This window comes from Mirounga leonina, unplaced genomic scaffold (genome assembly GCF_011800145.1).
Source record: "Mirounga leonina isolate KUSES-001 unplaced genomic scaffold, KU_Mleo_1.0 Mir_91, whole genome shotgun sequence".
Classification (NCBI taxonomy): Eukaryota; Metazoa; Chordata; class Mammalia; order Carnivora; family Phocidae; genus Mirounga; species Mirounga leonina.
Window position 1 is genome coordinate 39,734,756 of NW_023270839.1, and position 17,504 is coordinate 39,752,259.

The window sequence follows — 17,504 nt, forward strand, 5'->3', positions numbered from 1 at the left end:
ACGCTCTGGTTTCTCTTCAGATCGCATAAATCTTTCGCCTTTTACTAAAGATTTCCGTGGAGAGGAACAAGTCTGAGTATTAACCCAATTTTTTGAGGCCTTGCTTCTGCAGGGCTTATTTGTTCTTTCAAAAAAAGATGTAAATGCTTGCTGTAGGTGTGGTGTGGGTTTTCCTGTGTGATGTAATAACTGTCTGCAAAGCGGTTGTGTTGCTTTCGTTGCTGTTGTACTATCTGATTTACAATCATGGTTAGGTTTTTTTTTCTCGCCCTTTTTTTACTTAGGATTGGAGTTCGCGTTTTCCCACCTCGAATGTCTTTAGGGAGAATGTGGTGTAAGTCGCGTTATTTCGTTCTTTCTTGCCTGCTTTTTGTAACACATCGGTGTCTTTTCAGTTTTTTGGAACTATTTCTTTACTTGAAATTGAGGAGTTCAATTGTTTGGTTATGTGTGTTGGCCGTTTCTTTCTTATGGTTCCTTGTCAAGCAGCGTGAAGCTTTCCTCTGTTTTCGTCTTATTTTTCTTTCCTTTCCCCTATGTTCATCTGTTTTGTTTTTTAACTTCCACATACGAGGTAAATCATGTGGTATTTGTCTTTGATTTATTTTGCTTAGCATTAATACTGTTCCATACACATGTTTGTAAATGGCAAGATTTCATTCTGGGTTTAAAGTTTTACAAGCCAGTTAAATAAGAAGGAAGGTCCTCTTGCTCTCTAGTCAAGTAGAAGCAGGGGGATTTAAAGTTGTTTTTTGTTTTTTGTTTTTTTAAAGCTGGTTAAATAATTAAGAAGGAAAGCGTATGAGGTTGATTTTATTTAGTCCAAGATTTTGTTTCAACGTGAAACCAATATAGAAAATTAAAAGTGCTTGCATTATCTTTTTTGGTGCTAAATCTTCTAAATCCAGTTTGTATCTTGCACTTGATATATTTCAGGTGGGCCTTGCTGCTCTTCAGGCACTCAATCAGCACGTGAAACTAATGACAGTATCGGGCAGCACGGGTCTTGTATTAATTACATTGCCCGAACAGACCAGTTTATAGATCCTTCTCTCTTCATGGAGGTTTGGTTTCTTTCCCTATATTTTGGTTGTTAGAATGATGTTACTCACAATGTGTGTGCAAGACTTTCTTTTCCTAAAGTGTGGAATGGAACCACTGGGTCAGGGCAGGTAAATGTAATAATTTGTCCCAGGAGTGAGTGTACCCATTTCCATTTCCATCAATGGCATTTGTGTATTCCCATAGCTTTTCGTCCTTACTGGCTGTTGGTTCACTGACTTTAATTTTTGCCCATCTGGTAGTCATGAAATGATATCTGACAGTAGTTTTAATGTATTTTAATTCTCTAATTACTTCTGAGGTTGAATATCTTTTTAAAGATTTTTTTTGGCCATCATGGTTTACCTTCATTGAAATGCCTGTATGTGTCTTTTGCCCATTTTTTTTTTCTTATATTGTGAATCTTTGTCTTAGTTATTTTGGTAGGTTTTTTTAACACAACCTCTAGACTCTAGAGACTTTTATTTTTTTAAGATTTATCTATTTTAGAGAGAGAGCACGCACATGAGCATGAGAAGCAGAATCCTCAAGCTGACTGATTTCACGCTGAGTGCAGAGCCTGACGCAGGGCTTGGTCCCACAACCCTGAGATCACAACCCAGCCGAAACCAAGAGTCTGACACTTCACCGACTGAACCACCCAGGCGCCCCTATAGAGATTTTAAATAGTAATTCTTTGTTGGTTATATGATGCAGGTAACTTCTTTCTGTTTATAGCTTCCCTTTCCATTCTTCTTACAGTGTGTCTTGGTGAAGTGGTCTTAATTTTAATGTCAGATCGATTTTTTTCTTCATTCTGATTTGTGCTTTTGTGTGTGTTTTGTTTATTAAATCACTACCTCAGGTTATTAAGGAAATTCTTTTAAAGTTATGTCTTTTGTATTTAAGTTCTTGATTCTTCTGGAACTGAATTTTTGTGTGAAGTGTGGATCAATTTTTATCCACCACCCCCCGCCCCCCACTGACAGTTGTCCCTCACTATTTTTTTTTTTAAGATTTTATTTTATTTGGCAGAGAGAGACAGCGAGAAAGGGAACACAAGTAGGGGGAGTGGGAGAAGGAGAAGCGGGCTTCCGGCGGAGCAGGGAGCCCGATGTGGGGCTGGATCCCAGGACACTGGGATCATGACCTGAGCCGAAGGCAGACGCTTAATGACTGAGCCACCCAGGCGCCCCCAAGAGGAATTCTTGTGGCATTCAACAAGGTGACTTAAAAATTCATTTTGGGGGCACCTGGATGACTCAGTCAGTTAAGCATCGGACTCTTTTTTTTTTTTTTTTTTTAGATTTTATTTATTTGACAGGGAGAGACAAAGCAAGAGAGGGAACACAAGCAGGGGGAGTGGGAGAGGGAGAAGCAGGCTTCCCGCTGAGCAGGGAGCCCGAAGCCGGGCTCGATCCCAGGACCCTGGGATCATGACCTGAGCCGAAGGCAGACGCTTAATGACTGAGCCACCCAGGCGCCCCAACTTATTTAAATTTCTAATCATTCAAGGAAACACATTTGGTTCCTCGGTCCCACTAGCCACACTTCAAGTACCCAGCAGCCACAGGTGGCTAGGGGTAAATGTATTGGATAGCACAGATCTGGAACATTCCAGCACCCAGGCGCCCCAAGCATCTGACTCTTGATTTTGGCTCGGGTCATGACATGGAACCCGCTATACACACACACTCCAGCATCTGCTCCATACTGGAGGCCGGAGGCAACACGGAAGAAGTCCCATCGTCCAGCCAGTCCTTGCAGCCAGGATTGTGGATGCTGCTCTGGCTACACCATGTCACTGTGCAAACAGCACCTCAAGGATGCCAAGGACGGGGCCCTCTGGTTAGTGATGACCCCTCACTTTGGGTCTTCAGAGGGTGAAGGGATCCCTCCCTTGTGCTCAGCCTAACACAGAGCTGAGAAAGCCAGCCCAGGCACTCACTTCTGTTTCCTCAGTGTCTGAATCGGCCCCGTTGGGGGGCAAGTCCCCTCACAGCCCAGGACCGCCTGGGATCCCAGGGAGCGCTGGCTGCCTCTTCTTTCCGAGGCCCCCTACAGGATCCCTTTCCCATCCAGCCTTTCTAAGGGCAGCCCGGAGGGTCTCCAGAACACAAAGGAATTCAAATTACACTCCCCTTTCCAGGACATTGGGATTATTGTCTAGGGGAGCCCCTTCCCTGTCAATAGAGTAGCCTCTTCATTTCCTCAAGGGTATTTTACCTCCTGCAGGGACGCGGGGGACTTTCTGATCCTTTCTCTCTCTCTCTCTCTCTTTTAATAGATGTATTCAGCCATGTATTAGGAAATATTGATTCAGGGCATTTAAATTCCAGTTAGTTGGGGCACCTGGGTGGCTCAGTTGGTTGAACATCTGACTCTTGGTTTTGGCTCAGGTCATGATCTCAGGGTCCTGGGATCGAGCCCCACGTCGTCAGGCTCCAAGCTCAGTGGGGGAGTCTGCCTGAGATTCTCTCCCTCTCCCTTTGCCCCTCCCCCTGCTCGTCTACTCCCTCTCTCACTCTAAAATAAATAATCTTTTAAAAAAAAATTCCAGTTAACATACAGTGTAATATTAGTTTCAGCTGTACAAATAGTGATTCAACACTTCCATATATCCCCCGTGCTCATCACAAGTGTACTCCTTAGTCCCCATCACCTACTTAACCCAGCCCCCCACCCGCCCTCACCTCCCCTGGGAACCATCAGTTCTGTATAGTTAAGAGTTTGTTTCTTGGCTTGCCTTTCTCTCACTGTCTTCATTTTTCTTTGCTCATTTGTTTCTTAAATTCCACATGAGTGAAATCATATGGTATTTGTCTTTTTCTGACTTATTTCACTTAGCATAATACTCTCTAGCTCCTTCCATGTCATTGCAAATGGCAAGATTTCATTCTTTTTTATGGCTGAGTAATATTTCTGTGTGTGTGTGTGTGTGTGTCTACACACCACATCTTCTTTATCCATTCATCAGTCCACGGACACTTGGGCTATTTCCGTAATTTGGCTATTGTAAATAATGCTGCCATAGACATAGGGGTGTGTGTATCCCTTTGAACTAGTATTTTTGTGTTCTTTGGGTAAATACCTAGGGTAATTGTTTCCCCTTTCTCCACATCCTCTCCAGCACCTGTTGTTTTTTTGTGTTGTTGATTTTAGCCATTCTGACAGGTATGAGGTGATCTTTCATTGTAGTTTTGATTTGCATTTCCCTGATGACGACTGATGTTGAGCATTTTTTCATATGTCTGTTGGCCATCTGGATATCTATGGAGAAGTGTCTGTTCATTTCTTCTGCCCATTTTTAAATTGGATTATTTGATTTTTGGGTGTTGAGTTGTTTTTTTTAAGATTTTATTTATTTGAGAGAGAGAGTGAGAGCACATTAGCAGGGGGAGGGGCAGAGGGAGAAGCAGACTCACTGCTGAGCAGGAAGCCCCACGCGGGGCTCCATCCCAAGACCCTGGGATCATGACCTGAGTCGAAGGCAGAAGCTTAACTGACTGAGCCATCCAGGCACCCTGGGTGTTGAGTTTTATAGGTCCTTTATATATTTTGGATACTAACCCTTTATCAGATATGTCATTTGCAAATACCGTCTCCCATTCAGTAGGTTGCCTTTCAGTTTTGTTGAGTGTTTCCTTTGCTGTGCAGAAGCTTTTTATTTTGATGTAGTCCTGATAGATTATTTTTGCTTTTGTTTCCCTTGCCTCAGGAGACATATCTAGAAAAAAGTTGCTGCAGCTGATGTCAGAGAAATTACTGCATGTGCTTTCTTCAAGAACTTTTATGGTTTCAAGTCTCACATTTAGGTCTTTAATCCATGTTGAGTCTATTTTGTGTATGGTGAAAGAGAGTAGTCCAGTTTCATTCTTCTGCATGTGGCTGTCCAGTTTTCCCAGCACCATTTGTTGAAGAGACTGTCTTTTTCCCTTTGGATATTCTTTCCTACTTTGTCTAAGCTTAATTGACCATATAACTGTGGGTTCATTTCTGGGTTCTATTCTGTTCTATAGATCTTTCTATTTTTGTGCCAGTACCATACTGTTTTGATCACTGCAGCTTTGTAATATAACTTGAAGTCTGGAATTGTGATGCCTCCAGCTTTGCTTTTTTTTTTTTTCAAGGTTGCTTTGGCTATTGAGGGTCTTTTGTGGTTCCAAACAAATTTAGGTTTGTTTGTTCTAGTTTTGTGAAAAATGCTGTTGGTATTTTGAAAGGGATTGCATTAAATGTACAGATTGCTTTGGGTAGTGTGGACATTTTAATATTTCTTCTTCCAATCCATAAGCATGGAATGTCTTTCCATTTTTTTGGGTCGTCTTCAATGTCTTTCGTCAGTGTTTTCTAGTTTTCAGAGTACAGGTCTTTCACCTCTTTGGTTAGGTTTATTCCTAGGGTTTTTAAATTTTTTTAAAGATTTATTTATTTATTAGAGAGAGAGAGAGAACAAGCTCTGAGGCCTTGGCAGTAGGATGACTAATTATTTCCCCTTGTTCTTCAGCACATTCAGACAGTCTCTGGCTTCCACATACTTGGTCTGTACCCCTTGACCTGGGCAATGGACATGAACAAGAACTCCACTTCCTGGTTCAGCTCGTTCTTGAGCATCTCTAGCTGTGGTAAGTTCTGTTAGTGATGTTAACTGCTCCATGTTGGGGGAAGGAGGACTAACTATCTTATTATTTTTGGTGCAATTGTAAATGGGATTGATTCCTTAATTTCTCTTTCTGCTGCTTTGTTATTAGTGTATAGAAATGCAAGAGAGGGGTTCCTGGGTGGTGCAGTCGGTTGGGCATTAGTTTCAACTCAGGTCTGATCTCAGGGTCATGAGATCGAGCCCAAAGTTGGGTTCTGCATTCAGCGTGGAGTCTACTTGAGTTTCTCTCTCACTCTTCCTTTCCCCTTCCCACTGTGCGCTCTGTCTCTCTCTGAAATAAATAAGTAAATCTTTAAAAAAGAGAGAAATGGGGCGCCTGGGTGGCTCAGTTGGTTAAACGACTGCCTTCAGCTCAGGTCATGATCCCAGGGTCCCGGGATCGAGTCCCGCATCGGGCTCCCTGCTCTGCGGGGAGCCTGCTTCTCCCTCTCCCACTCCCCCTGCTTGTGTTCCCTCTCTCGCTGTGTCTCTCTCTGTCAAATAAATAAATAAAATCTTTAAAAAAAAAAAAAAAAGAGAAATGCAGCAGATTTCTGTACATTGATTTTGTATTCTGCGACTTTACTGAATTTATCAGTTCTAGCAGTTTTTTCATGGAGTCCTTTGGGTTTTCTATATAGAGTATCATGTCATCTGCAAATAGTGAAAATTTTACTTCTTCCTGCCGATTTAGATACCTATTATTACTTTTTGTTGTCTGATTGCTGTGGCTAGGATATCCAGTACTATGTTGAATAAAAGTGGTGAGAGTGGACATCCCTGTCTTGTTCCTGACCATAGAGGAAAAGCTCTGTTTTTCCCCATTTAGAATGATGTTAACTGTGGGTTTTTCATATATAGCCTGTATTATGTTGATGTATGTTCACTCTAAATCTACTTTGTTGAGGGTTTTTACCATGAATGGATGTTGTACTTTGTCAGATATTTTTTCTGCATCTATTGAAATGATCATATAGTTCTTTTTTTTTTTAAAGATATATTTATTTTAGAGAAAGAGAGACCGTGTGTACATGAGTGGGGGGTGGGGCAGAGGGAGAGAAGCAGACGCCTCCCTGAGCACAGAGTCCGATATAGGACTCAGTCTCACAACCCCGAGATCATGACCTAAGCTGAAATCAAGAGTCGGACACTTAACCAACTGAGCCACCCATGTGCCATGAAATGATCATCAGTTTTATCCTTTCTGTTATTGATGTGATGTATTATGTTGATTGATTTGCAAATATTGAACCACCCTTGCAACCCAAGAATAAATTGCACTTGATCATGGTGAATGATTTTTTAATGTATTGTTGGATTCAGTTTGCTAGTATTTTGTTGAGGATTTTTGCATCCATGTTCATCAGAGATATCTTTATCTGATTTTGGTATCAGGGTCATGCTGGCCTCATAGAATGAATTTGGAAGTTTTCCTTCCTTTTCTATATTTTGGAGTAGTTTGAGAATAGGTATTCTTCTTTATTTTTTAGAAATATTTTATTTATTTATTTGCCAGAGAGAGGGAGAGCACAAGCAGAGAGAGCTGCAGGCAGAGGGAGAAGCAGGCTCCCCACTGGGGAAGGAGCCCGATGAGGGACTCGATCCCAGGACCCTGGGATCATGACCTGAGCCGAAGGCAGACGCTTAATAACTGAGCCACTCAGGTGTCCCTAATTCTTTAAATGTTTGGTAGAATTTGCCTGTGAAGCTGTCTAGTCCTGGACATTTTTTTTTTTAATGTAATCTCTTGACCCCAAGATCAAGAGGCACACTCTTCCAGCTGAGCCAGATGCCCCAAATTTGTTCTTCCTAATTTTATTTTATTATTTATTTATTAAAGATGTTTATTTTTAAGTAATCTCTACACCCAATGTAGGGCTCAAACTTACAACCCCAAGATCAAGAGCTGCATGCTCGGGTGCCTAGGTGGCTCATTCGGTTAAGCCTCTGCCTTTGGCTCAGGGCATGATCCCAGGGTTCTGGGATCAAGTCCCACAGCGAGCTCCCTGCTCAGCAGGGAATCTGCTCCTCCCCACCCCACCCTTCCCCCTGCTCGTGATTTCTCTCTCTCTCTTTCTCAAATAAATAAAACCTTTAAACAAAAAAAAGGGGGGGGTGCCTGGGTGGCTCAGTCATTGGGCATCTGCCTTCAGCTCAGGTCGTGATCCCGGGGTCCTGGGATCGAGCCCCACATCGGGCTCCTGGCTCTGCGGGAAGCCTGCTTCTCCCTCTCCCACTCCTCCTGCTTGTGTTCCCTCTCTCACTGTGTCTCTCTCTGTCAAATAAATAAAATCTTAAAAAAAAAAAAAAAAAGCTACATGCTCTGTGGACTGAGCCAGCCAGGTGCCCCATGGTCCTGGACTTTTGTTTGTTGGAAATTTTTTTATTACTGATCAATTTCTTTGCTGGTTATCGGTCTGTTCAAATTTTCTATTTCGGTTTTGGTAATTTATATGTTTTTAGGAATTTATCCATTTCTTCTGTGTTGTCCAATTTGTTGGCATATAGTTTTTCATAATCTCTTATAATTGTATTTCTGTGGTATTGGTTGTTATTTCTCCTCTCCCATTTGTGATTTTATTTATTTGTGTCCTTCCTTTTTCTTTTTGATAGTTCTGGCTTAATGTTTATCAATTATTAATTTTTTTGAAAAGCCAGCTCCTGGTTTAATTGATCTTTTCTATTGTTTTTTTCTTTTTATGTATGTATATAACCTCTGTGCCCAATATGGGTCTCGAACTCATGACCCCAAGATCAAGAGTTGCCTGCTCTACCAACTGAGCCAACCAGGCTCCCCTGTTCTAGTGCTTTTTTAGTTTCTAACTCATTTATTTCTGCTCTAATCTTATTAGTTCCTTCCTTCTTCTGGCTTTAGGCTTTGTTTATTATTCTTTTCCTAGCTCTTTTAGGTGTAAGGTTAGGTTGTTTATGTGAGATTTCTCTTGCTTCTTGAGGTAGGCCTGTGTTACTATATACTTCCTTCTTAGAACCACTTTTGTGGGGTGCCTGGGTGGCTCAGTCAGTTAAGAATCTGACTCTTGATTTTGGCTCAGGCCATGATCTCAGGCTTGTGAGATCAAGCCCCATATTGGGCTCTGCACTGAATGCAGAGCCTGCTTGGGATTCTCTCCATCTCCCTCTGCCTTGCTCACATGCGCTCTCTCTCTCAAAAAAAAAAAAAAAAAAAAAAAAAAAATCACTTTTGCTGCATCCCAAGGTTTTGTGTTTTCATTTTCATTTGTTTCCATGTATTTTTTTTTTAATTTCTTCTTTTATTTCCTGATTGACACATTCATTGTTTCATAGCATGTTACTTAGCCTCTATGTATTTGTGGTCTTTCCAGATTTTTTCTTGTGGGTGACTTCTACTGTCATGGCATTGTGGTCAGAAAAGGTGCATGGTATGACTTTGGTTTTCTTGAATTTATTGAGGCCTGTTTTGTGGCCTAATATATGATCTATTCTGGAGACTGTTCTATGTGCATTGAAAAGAATGTGTATTCTGCTGTTTTAGGATGGAATGTTCTGAATATATCTGTTAAATCCATCTGGTCTAGTGTGTCATTCAAAGCCATTGTTTCCTTGTTGATTTTCTGTTTAGATGATCTGTCCATTAATGTAAGTGGGATGTTAAAGTTCCCTACTATTGTATTATTATCAATTAGTTCCTTCATGTTTGCTATTAATTGTTTTATGTATTTGGGTGCTCCCATGTTGGGTGCATAAATATTTATAATTGTTAGATCTTCTTGTTGGATTGTCCCCTTTATTATTATTTTTTTAAAGATTTTATTTATTTAGGGGCGGCTGGGTGGCTCAGTCGCTAAGCGTCTGCCTTCAGCTCGGGTCATGATCCCAGGGTCCTGGGATCGAGCCCCGCATCGGGCTCCCTGCTCTGCGGGAAGCCTGCTTCTCCCTCTCCCACTCCCCCTGCTTGTGTTCCCTCTCTTGCTGTGTCTCTCTCTGTCAAATAAATAAGTAAAATCTTTTAAAAAATTTATTTATTTATTTATTTGACAGAGAGAGTGAGTGAGCACACAAGCAGGGGGAGCAGCAGAGGGAGAGGGAGAAACGGGCCCTCTACTGAGCAGGGAGCCAGATGTGGGACTCGATCCCAGGACCCTGAGATCATGACCTGAGCTGAAGGCAGACACTTAACTGACTGAGCCATCCAGGCACCCCATCCCCTTTATTATTAGGTAGTGTCCTTCTTTGTCTCTTTTTACAGTCTTTGTTTAAAAGTCTATTTTGTCCAATACAAGTATTGCTACTCCAGCTTTCTTTGAACATCTATTTGCATGGTAGATGTTTTCTCCATCCCTTCACTTTGAACCTGCAGGTGTCTTTAGGTCTAAAATGAGTCTCTTGTAGGCAGCATATAGACGGGTCTTGCTTTTTTTTTTTTTTTTAATCCATTCTGACACTGTTTCTTTTGATTAAAGCATTTAGTCCATTTACGTTCAAGTCATTATTGATTTAAAAAAGGTAATTATTGATAGATATGTATTTATTGCCATTTTATTACTTGTGATTGTTTCTGGAGATTTTCTCTGATCCTTTTATATCTTTCTTTCTTTCATGGCTTGCTGGTTTTCTTTAGTGATATATTTGGATTTCTTTCTCTTTGTTCTTTGCATATTTATTTGTAGTTTTTGATTTGTGGTTACCATTAGGTTTGTATATAACGTCTTCTGTGTATAGCAGTCTATATTAAGTTGATGGTCGTTTAAGCTTGAACCCATTCTTTACTCCGGTCCTCCCCACGTTTTAGGTATATGTTGTCATATTTTACCTCCTTTTTTAAAGTGAGTTCCTTGACTGATTTTTTATAGAAATACTCATTTTTACTGCTTTTGTGTTTCCTACCTTCCTACTTTCACTTTTGCTCTTTCTTTTCCACTCACAGAGTCCCCTTTAGTATTTCTTGCAGAGCTGTTTTCATGGTCATGAACTCCTTTAATTTTTTGTTTATCTGTGAAACTCTTTATTTCTCCTATTTTGATTGTTAACCTTGCTGGATAGAATATTCTTGGCTGCGGATTTTTCCCACTCAGCACTTTGATTATGCCATTCTCTTCTGGCTTGAAGAGTTTCTGCTGAAAAATCTACCTTATGCGTTTTCCCTTTTAAGTAACTTTTCTTTTGTCTTGCTGCTTTTAAGATTTTTTTTTTCCTTATCACTGTATTTTGCCAGTTTCATGATAATATGTCTTGGTGTGGGTCTGCTTTTGTTGATTTTGATGGGAGTTCTCTGTGCCTCCTGGATCTGGGTATCTGTTTCCTTCCCCAGATTAGGGAATTTTTTAGCTATTTCTTCAAATAAATTTTCTGCCTCCTTTTCTCTGTCTTCTTCTTCTGGAACTCCTAAAATACGAATGTTACTACATTTGATGGAGTCACTGAGTTCCCTAAGTCTATCTTCATTTCCCATAATTCTCTCTTTTGTTCAGCTTCATTATTTTCCATTATTTTGTCCTCTTTGTCACTAATTCATTCCTCTGCTTCTTCCTGCCTGCTCTTCATTGCATCAAGCCTATTTCCAATCTTGTTTGTTGCATTTTTCATCTCTTACTGATTCTTTTTTACCTCTTTTATCTCTGTAGTAATGATTTCATTGATGCCTTCTATTATTTTCTCAAGCCCAGTGAGTATCCTTATGATTTTGCTTTAAATTCTTCATCAGGCATGTTACTTATATCTGTTTTGCTTAGATCTCTGGTCTTGGCCTTATCTCGTTTTTTCACTTGGGATAAATTCCTCCACCTGGCGTTTTGTTCTAAGCCTCTGCCTTCTTCTGTGTGTTAGAAAAGCCAGTTATGTCTCCTGCTCCTGAAAGTAATGGCTTTATGAAGAAGAGGTCGTGTAGTGTCCCGGGCCTAGTACTTCAGGGAGTGTCTCTAGTGTGTGCTGCATGCAATCTGCTGTTGTGTTTTGGCTGCTCTGTCCTTCAGGCCAGTCATCTGCCCAGGCTCTACTTGCCTGCAGTGGGCAGTGTTTGGTCCCTGGCCTGAATGTGGTGGCTTTTAACTAGATGTGCTCTGGCCTGCTTGTGAAATGAGACTTGTCACCACGTCCACCAGAACTTAGGCCCTGCAGAACTCTTGGCGGGAGATGTGGTGTGGGCAGGGGTTTGTGCTGGTCTTCTGGGGAAGGGGCCCAATGTGCTGGGACTGAGGCAAGCCTGACTGAAAAGGGCAGTCCTGCCAGAGCACAAGAGGGTGGGATTTGGTATAAGCAAGTTAGGCAGCCAGTGTCGATGCAGCTTCCCTCAGGTGGTTCTGTGTTTATGCTGAGGGGTAGGGGAGGGAAATGGCACCAGCCAGGTCCTTTCTTCCTGGTCTCTCTCTCTCTCAACATTGCCTCTTAGGGCCATGCTCCTAGAAGAGCAAGTAATCTCCCCACTGTGTGTCCCCAGGCTTGATTTCCCCATCTGTCAGGGGAGGGCCCGAGTGAGTTTCCACACTGTATGCTCCTAGGTTGTTTACCTGCCTTCTCTCCAGGAGCAGCCTGGATGTCTCCACACTGGAGCCCAGTCCAGCCTGCCGATACTTTAAAAAACTTCAGGATTGGGGCACTTGGGTGGCTCAGTCACTTAAGCATCTGCCTTTGGCTCAGGTCATGATCCCAGGGTCCTGGCCCCATCAGGCTCCCTATCAGTGGAGGGTCTGCTTGTCCCCCTCCCTCTCCCTCTGCCTGCCGCTACCCACCCCCCCCGCTTGTGCTTGCTCTCTTTCTCTGTCAAATAAATAAATAAAATCTTTAAAAACAAAAGCAAAACAAAAAACAAAAAAACTTCAGGATTTGAGCACTATTGTGGCAAGAAGTCACAAATTTCAACCCTTCCTGCTGTCCAAGCCAATGGCTATGGAAAAACATTCTCCTTGTGTGTTCCCCTGTGTGCTTCTCTCTCTCTCTCCCTTCTCTACAACTGTGGCTTCCTCCCCCCTGCAGCACCATGTGTCTGCACGTCCTACCTTCTTCAATGTGGCCTCTTCTCTCCACTTAGTTGTGGGGTTTGTTCTGGCAGTCTTCAGATTGATTTCTGGGGTATTTAGGATGATTTGATAGTTACTTAGTTCTGTTCATCGGATGCTGTGAGCCTAGGGTCCCCCTACTCTGCTGCCATCATCCCCCCTGTGTGATCCTTTCTCTTGATAAAGGAACCAAAAAGCACTCAACTTCAGTCTCCCAGGGCTCCTGTCATATTGTCATCCTTTATCCATTCATTCCGCTAACATTTTCAAGACTTCCATCAAAAACACAATTTAATATTTTTTCTCATGAACCCCACATATTGAAAGAGTTTTGCCCATTGCATTTATCAAGTAAGAATTTATTCTTTTCCTATTTGTAATTAGTCAAAAACATATTTGACCACCAGCGAGAGTTCTGATCAGCTTGAGGAGACTAGGGTGCTCTCCCAGAGCAGGTCTAACGCTGGCCCATGTTGGGGAGGGTGATGGGGAAGGGTACAGCCATGGACATGTAACCGGAGCCCATGGGTGTGAGAGCACCTGGCTCCGGGGGCCTCAAACAGATCAGGTTTGGCCACTCACCACCGACAAAATACAAAGGCAGAGAGTGGGTGGCAGTGAAACAAGAAAGGAATTTGTTTCAATGAGCCCAACACCGGGAAGACTGGGACTAGCATCTCAAAGGCTGTCTCCAAAGTGCTGCAAATACTTGTAGGTTTATATAAGGAGAAGTATATAGGGAGAAGGTGAGACAAAAGCCAGCGAGTACGTGCAGGTGAGCAGTAAAGGTCAGCTGGATCATTGTCTTGGGGTCAATCTCGGGCAAGGTCCTGCTGCCTCAGGGCAGTCCCTGTTGCTTGAGGGGGTGGTTGCAGTTCCCATCCAGGGATGCTTTGCCCGCAGGGTCTTTTGCCTGAATTGAGAGATTAGCTGGAAAGAACTTCATCGGTTAGAAAGGACAGACTGAGGTCAGAATGGAGCAGTTGAAATCCTCCGTAAGACCTGTGGAAGCAGCTCCCACCTCCGAGACTACCTCCTCCCCGCTGTGTCCTCAGCCCCAGCCTGGGAACCACGGGCCTCTAATTTGCACCCCATGGGGCAGAAGTCCGGGCAATGGGGCTGTAGCGAGGGTGTGAAACTGGGTGGGGAGAGGGTGTTCTCTTCCCAGCCCTGTGACCTCCCCAGTCCTGAGTACCCTCCCCAGGGCTTGATTTCCCCATCTGTCAGGGGAGGGCCCTAGTGAGAGAATCTCCAGATTTCCCTCCAGGCTCTGACCTTTTAGATGGTAAATCTTGGACTCGGGAGAGTGGAGGTGAGAGTGTGACAGAACCCAGCAGCACAGCCGGTGATCCCGCTGCTCGGGCTGGTCCCGCTAGGCTTGTCTGATAGACACTGATCCCTGTGGGCGTGACAGACAACGCCAGGCCAGAGCAGGGCTGTTTGGTCACACCAGGTTGGACATGCTGGAGCACCCCATACACAGGCGCACTCATACACACACGTGTGTGAACAGCATGCACGTGTAAATGTGCATGTGTGCATTCATCAACACGTGCGTGTGTATGCACACGCACACACACACGCACACGCACAAACACACTCATCCCAAGTGCCATATGCTACACAGCCCCAAGTTTGCAGACCTGCCCACTTCTCTGCCCTGGATCACCAGCCACCGTTTTTTGGCATCTGTCTGGAAGGCTGGGTATGGGGCTTCCTGCTGGCCCAGATGTGTGAGCGTCTCTGAGTGGGCTGAGCCCACTGGTCTGCAGCCTGCTTTTCAAGAGCAGACATCAGGCGAGGGATGCAGGCTTTCCTCTGTAACTGCGCTGCTTGGGGTCTCCACTGCTGCTTCCCATTTGGTAACAGCTCATGAATCTTAGTTCTTCTCCTGTATTGGCCACAGGATGATGGAGGCCAGCAAAAAGGGGGCTCGCGTTGCTGACGGGTAGGAGAAGGGGAGCAGGGCGGGGGTGGGGGTGGTGGATAGACAGCAGGCTGATGAGAGGAGCTGACTCCATATTGGCCCACCAGGGGGAGAACTTGGAACATTCATATCTGTATCCCTTCACTTATCCTGTACCTCCTGGGCTCAAGAGAGGTTTCTGGAAAGGATGAATAGATGCCTAACTAGATGAGAGATAAGGACCTGAAGAGACAAAGGAAGGAGGAGATGAATAAACCTAAACTAGCGGGGACAGGCTTAGGGGGAGCTTTTCTTTTTACATGGTAATTAAAAAGGTTGACACTGTGGGGCCTGGTAAGAACACTACATTGCGGAAATGCATTTCTTTTCCTTCCTATTTCCTCTTGAGATGAACTCTGTCCCTGTTATGCTGTGACCCTGGGCGATCTCTCTCTGAGCCTCAGTATTCCCATCACTAAGCTGGGCCTTCCTTTCCCTCAAAGTGTCATCAAGAGATTCAAGTGAAATAATGGAATGAGAATAGTGCTTTGGAAAACAAACATGTGCCTAATCGCAGGGATGACATGCCCACATTGAAGCTGAAAGGCAGTATGGTACAGTAGTTATGACTCAGGCTCCCAAGTCAGATCGCCTGAATTCCCATCCCAACTTTTCCCCTTACCAGCTGTGGGACCTCAAGCACGTTCCTTAACTTCTCTGTGCCGCAGTTACTTCATCTGAGAAGCAAGCATGATGATAACAATATCTGCTTCTCCCTCTCCCACTCCCCCTGCTTGTGTTCCTGCTCTCGCTGTCTCTATCTCTGTCAAATAAATAAAATCTTAAAAACAAATAAATAAATCTTAAAAAAGCTGTAGGAATCTGAAGAGAGGCAGTGTTTTATCTTTAATTTAAAAATTTCCCCAATGCTACGGATTTGCGTACATATGTTTTAGTTTTACTATGTGACCATTTTATTGTGGTGTCATGACTTGTTGCTTTGTGACTTAAGTTTTTTAAACATTTCATTACTGTTCTTGAATAGATAATACATTCACAGGGCACAAAATTTGCAAGGTTGCTGTGACATGTGCTGGCTGAGGCAGGTGGCACTTTAGGATGCCCCTGTGCCTGGCTCATGCATGCATCCGGTGCCCCCTTTGGGCAGAAACAAAGGACAGGGACTTGAGTGGGACCTTGGCCCAGAGGCAGCAGGTTCACTCCCAGCCCTGGCTCCGGGGGCACTGGCCAGCCTGGCTGAGGAGGACTGCAGGGTCAGAGAGGCAGATGGATGGGACCAGGGGACAAGGAGAAAGAAGGACACAGGGAAACGAGAAAGAATCCAGGTTAATGTTTAAAAAGAAGACAACAGACCCAAAATGGAGTCTATGCTAAGCCCCAAGTCACCAAACCGAGACTTAATTTACAGTTTTGGCTCTGCTAGAAATGGAATCTTAAATCAGCCAATTAGGAATTACCTGATCAGGGCGCCTGGGTGACTCAGTTGGTTAAGCGACTGCCTTCGGCTCAGGTCATGATCCTGGAGTCCCGGGATCGAGTCCCGCATCGGGATCCCTGCTCGGCAGGGAGTCTGCTGCTCCCTCTGACCCTCCCCCCTCTCATGTTCTTTCTCTCTCATTCTCTCTCTCTCAAATAAATAAATAAAATCTTAAAAAAAAAAAAAAAGGAATTACCTGATCAGCACTAGCGGCTAATCTGCCCGATAGATAGACCCCTGTCATCTCCTAAAGGAACGTGACCTTGCCATATCCAATCTACTTTTTGCTCGTACAACTTCCTTGTTCGCCCTGCTTTCTGCCTATAAAAGTGTTTCGTTTTGTACAGCTCCTCAGAGCTCCTTCTGTCTGCTAGATTGGATGCTGCTTGAATCATTGAAGAAAACCAATAAGAGGGGCACCTGGCTGGCTCAGTTGATTGAGCATGCAACTCTTGATTTTGGGGTCATGAGTTCAAGCCTAGCCTCACATTGGGTGTAGAGATTACTTAAGAAAAAAGAAAGAAGGCCAGAAAGAGCTTTAGAATGTTCTCAGTTGGGGGCACCTGTTTGGCTCAGTTGGAGAAGCATGTGACTCTTGATCTCATGGACTTTGATCCCACATTGAGTCTAGAGATTACTTAAAAAAAAAAAAAAAATTGTGCTCAGTTGAATTTTTTTTTTTTTTAACTAAAGAGGATAATTCCAACCTGAAAACAAGAATATCTAGAGATTAAATCATTTCTGAATCAGCTAAAATCGATGATTGGGGCTTGTTGGGACTGAACTAGGTGTTTACCAATGGGAAAAGCTCCCCGGATCTCTTTTCTTTTTAAATTGAGGTAAAATTGGTAAATAACATTGTATGTTTCAGGTATACAACATTATAATTCAACATTTGTATGTGCTACAAAGTAATCACCACTAAAGTCTACTTACCATTATCAGCATAAAACTGAGTCCCTTTATCCATTTTGCTTGCCTCCCCACTCCCTCTCCCTTCTGGTAACCATCAATCTGTTCTCTGTATCCATGAGCTTGTTTTTGTTTTGTTTTATTTTAGATTCCATATATAAATGAAATCTTACAGTATTTGTTTTTCTCCATCTGACTTACTTCGCTTAGCATAATACCTTCAAGGTCCATCCATGTTGTCACAAATGGCAAGATTGCATTCTTTTTTTATCACTGAGTAATATCCCATTGTATGTATGTATATATGTGTATAAATACCACATCTTCTTTATTCATTCATAGATGGACATTTAGGTTGTTTCCATGTCTTGGATATTATAAATAATGATGCTGTGGATGGGGTGCCTGGGTGCCTCAGCTGCCTTCGGCTCAGGTCATGATCCCGGGGTCCTGGGATCGAGCCCCGCATCGGGCTCCCTGCTCGGCGGGAAGCCTGCTTCTCCCTCTCCCACTCCCCCTGCTTGTGTTCCC

The 17,504-nt window shown here is 43.3% G+C and overlaps 1 long non-coding RNA gene and 1 other non-coding gene across 4 annotated transcripts in view; both read left to right on the top strand.

Moving 5' to 3' along the window:
* LOC118003814 lies at positions 1 to 116 on the top strand. Its single transcript, XR_004677430.1, has one exon. It is a non-coding gene; the product is annotated as a U5 spliceosomal RNA (small nuclear RNA).
* A 75-nt stretch (positions 117 to 191) lies between these two features.
* The window catches only part of LOC118003021, a 32,000-nt gene continuing 14,687 nt past the window's right edge, over positions 192 to 17,504 (top strand). For all 3 annotated transcript variants that reach the window (XR_004677243.1, XR_004677245.1, XR_004677244.1), the window contains exons 1-3: positions 192 to 334; positions 937 to 1,064; positions 5,549 to 5,666. This is a non-coding gene — a long non-coding RNA (uncharacterized LOC118003021). The remainder of the gene's footprint in view (positions 335 to 936; positions 1,065 to 5,548; positions 5,667 to 17,504) is intronic.